At 37.4% G+C, this 4,163-nt stretch overlaps 1 protein-coding gene across 1 annotated transcript in view; it reads left to right on the top strand.

The window, feature by feature from the left end:
* Positions 1 to 2,336: 2,336 nt before the first annotated feature.
* Positions 2,337 to 4,163, top strand: part of LOC126764111 (uncharacterized) — a 340,586-nt gene continuing 338,759 nt past the window's right edge. The window contains exon 1 of the mRNA XM_050481907.1: positions 2,337 to 3,454. The gene's annotated coding sequence lies outside the window, so the exon portion shown is untranslated. The remainder of the gene's footprint in view (positions 3,455 to 4,163) is intronic.

Here is a 4,163-nt window from a genome sequence, read left to right as displayed (position 1 = left end):
GCTATCAACACTGCTGGCCGAAGTGGAAGCAATCCTCAATTCTCGGCCCCTAACACCTCTGAACCAGGACCCCAACGACGGCGAAGCGTTAACTCCGGCGCATCTCTTAATAGGGTGCTCCCTGCGATCACTCCCACCAGCACAGGTAGCAATGGACCCAATCATTGCTGCGAGAGATGGCAACTTGTTTGCTGTCTCAAGCAACAGTTTTGGCGACAGTGGTCCAAAACATACCTGACGGGTCTTCAGGAGCGCACCAAATGGTTACACCCGAAACGGAATCTGCAGACCGGCGACCTCGTCCTCGTACACGAAGACAACACACCACCGCAGCAGTGGGTAACAGGACGAATCGTCGCAACCGTCGAAGGGCAAGACGGCAAGGTGCAAGTCGCAGAAGTAGCAACCAAGACGGGCACGATTAAGCGCCCCATCCACAAACTGGCTGTCCTTCCACTGGATATTGAAGGAATCTGATCCTGTCAAGGTGGCCGGTGTTGCGTCAAGCGACAAGATATATGTATATTTAAACCTGAAATTAAAATTAAGAAAAAATGAATTATAAAAAATTATAAAATATTGAATTATTTAAATTATTGTATACTTACCTTAATTATGCATTCATACTACTAATCTACTACTTACCTTAATACTTTCCATAATCTATTACAATATTGAACGAAAATTTGAAGATAATTATATTTACCCCTTCTTTATACATATGAACATTACCACTAGTTTAAGCCGTTAGTTTAAGATTTAGGCTAAGCAACTAAATGAAGAAATAAAGAACTTTCTATTGTAATTGAACCGTATGACCGAACGCACGCGTTTTCATTTTTATCGCATTTTTTGTGACAGCACATTCCCAAGTTATATGTATTATCGCTTCTCAAAAACGCTTGAGAATTTTTCAACATCTATATTATTTTCATCAAGAAATCTAATAAGTTCCAATTTATGTTGATTAACACCGTTGGCATTCCCTATAAAAATGTTCAATAAACTAATTTTTTACTCAAAAGAGTTTGCAACATTCGGTTATGTGATTTGATTATCTTTTGAATCCTGTTTTGCATTGTAGACATAAATTGTGTCACACATTGGGTCAAGTTGAAAATCATAGTTTCAACGCTTCCATTTGGTTGGTTTTGGGGCAATTGCATTTGTGCAGTGTTGTCTTTCACCACATTTGCATAGTTCCATTGTCTAGCATTATTTCTAATAGTACCCGGTTTTGAAACATGGTCAGGGATTTCATATTTTTGCTAGAAAGAATATTTACCATTTGAGTACGACGTGCATGAATTCCGTTTTTAAGTCTTTATATATAGGGCAACCCCTATGGTTTGCGGTGTGATTTCTCCCCACAATTACGAGATTTTTTATTTAAATCCTCTTTCTTAAGAGCACATTTCGATAAGGAATGAAAATCACCACACACCACGCAGACACTGCTTAGGGTGCAATATGATTTCGTGTATCCTTACTCTCGACAGTTTGTGCATTGTACTAGACCATTTCTTTTGTTTGGTCTCTAAACGGTAATTCTGCGATGGGACCGTTATTTTAGGTTGTAAATGGGATGTGTTTCATTTTTGTTAAGTTTGGTAGAATTTGGCATCAATTCTATTTTAGACATTGGTCGAGAGACTTTGTTCCTGTTAAAAATGTTTACCACCGATTTAATATAAAACCTTTTTTTCCATTGCTTCTTTGACATCATTAGAGTGTACCGAAGACTCTATACCTTTTATGACAACTACTAGCCCTTTCGAGCTCTTCAGTTGGTAAGAGTAGTAATTCTTGTTATTATTTGAGAAGCATTTGACAACATCCATGAAACTTTTTTCAGTGCAAGTTTGAATTTTTGTTTCATATATATATGTTACCTTTTTCAAGGGCACTATGTGAAAATTGTTTTGAGACAAGCGCATTTGAGCTCCGCTCACGCAAATTGATTGGAGGGTGTTTGGCATTCACGACTGTGGTGGTATCTTTTGCATCAGCATAGGCTCTTTGCTCAGTAAGGCAAATCTTTTGCCATTAACAATTTCTGGCTTTTACCATATGCCGTGCCTGTTTGAAATTTTTTGGTATTCACCGCTGATTTAATTGCATTTGATTTCCTTTTTACATTTATATAGTTATCAATATCATACGTATACGTACGTTACAAGCGCTGTTGAAATAGTCTGCATCATGTTTGGAAAAATACCGTCCATACCAAGAGATTTAAACAATTTGAAACCGTTTATTGCTTAAAGTAGTTTGGCCTTCTTTATGTTAATACAGGTAAGAGATTTTTAGCGTCGGCACTCTGAAAAATTCGTGTGATGATTTTTGGCAAGTTCATTAGTGTCGTTACTTGTTTATCGATCAGTATTCTTTGGTTTTCATATTTAGCTTTCAGTGCTTCCAAAGCCAAATTGAAATTGTCGTCATTAAGGGTGAACTGTGTGACTATTACGCCTGCTTGACCTTTGGTTTTGTATCTGAGGTGATACAACTTTTGCGCTTTCGATAATTTAGGATGGTTTATGTACAGGCCCGTGAACATGTTCTGGAAGGACATGTCCCGGAAAGACGGCCAATCTTCAAAACCTCCGTAAAAGGTTTCTGGGTCACACCTGTTTTAAGCGCGTAGCTCCTGTAGGTGTATTTTGATTTTTTTCGTTATTAACCGTTTTGTTATATTGTATATTAAAATATTGTTAACATTTTTCTCAGTGTAAACTGATTTACGGTATCTAATCTAAGCGATAAAGTATAATAAACTGTATACTCTTTTAAGTAAATAATAGTTAGTTTTTTATTGTACACAACTCTATATATGGTGTATGTCGATTATTTATAGGCGTTACAAACATTTCTTAAGACAGTGTTTATTTATTGATGTATATTTTTTTTGCCGCAGATATATCAGATTGCACTTCAGCCAGCGTTTTTTCCAATCCTCTAAGCACTTAAAAACTCATTTAGCTCCTTCTTCGATGCAGTATTTATCTCTTCAATTGTCGAATACCGTAGTCTTTTCATGAACCTCTTTAGTTTAGGGAACAAAAAATAATAACAGGGGAACAGGTCTGTGGAATACAACAGTGCTCGCGCACTTAGTTTTGTCTTTCACAAAAAATTCTATACAGGCTCTTTGGACTAACCAAAAATCGAAGATGAACCAAAACACTCCAAATAAAAAAATCAAAAATAGAATATGCATGGCCTGCGAAAAAATTCGTGATTCTTCATGTACAGAGTAAATTATAGTTTTTAATGACTCAACCTTTAGCCTTCTCACCGAAAAAAACGAATAACAAGTTTTTATATGTAATAAATTTTTTCAGTCTTGGTACGACTACAAATTAAGATGGGAACCTAAAGAATATGGAGGGGTGCACATGCTGCACGTCCCTTCGGATCACATCTGGCGTCCGGATATAGTTCTATATAATAAGTAAGTACTTAATACATATATAATATCTACATATATGCTATGTTAAGCTGAGTGAATTATACTCGTATATACAAAATGCAACCTAATACACTAGCATTATTTCTTTCCTTATTGACGTAAACACCGTTTACGCGGTTATAGCTGAGGTTACAAACGCGTCAGTCGTTGTTTCTTTTCGCTTTTTGGCGCCAATTTGAGATTCCTAGTGTAGCCCGCTCTGCTAGCCCGGCGGTTATTGTGTCGCACACTCTTAGAGCTGGAGTATTTTCATCTATTCGGATGACATAATATTCGCCGTTTCCAAAGCGTTGTGGATCTTCGACAGAACCCTTCTATCGAAAACACATCAGATGTTTTCATCGTTCATGCTTGTTACCATAGTCACCAAGTTTGGTGTTTGTTTGTCGAGAGAGGACTTTACTTCGCAACTGCCTACTCAGTCCGAAGTAGTACTTGTTGACAAGACTTATTATTCTTCGGACTTCGAGGCTGACGTTGTTTTTGGTGTAAGTCTTGGTTCCAAGATAGACGAAATTATCTACGAATTCGAAGTTATGACTGTCAGCAAGATATTGGAGCCAAGTCGCGAGTGCGACGATTGTTTGTTTGATGACAGAAGTTATTTCGTCTAGCCTTTCTTTACTACCAGACCCATTTGCCTCGCTTTCTTATCCAGTATGGTGAAAACAGAACAGACAGCTGAGTTGTT

This window comes from Bactrocera neohumeralis, unplaced genomic scaffold, assembly GCF_024586455.1.
Source record: "Bactrocera neohumeralis isolate Rockhampton unplaced genomic scaffold, APGP_CSIRO_Bneo_wtdbg2-racon-allhic-juicebox.fasta_v2 cluster09, whole genome shotgun sequence".
Lineage (NCBI taxonomy): Eukaryota > Metazoa > Arthropoda > Insecta > Diptera > Tephritidae > Bactrocera > Bactrocera neohumeralis.
This window is presented reverse-complemented; position numbering and strand designations above follow the sequence as displayed.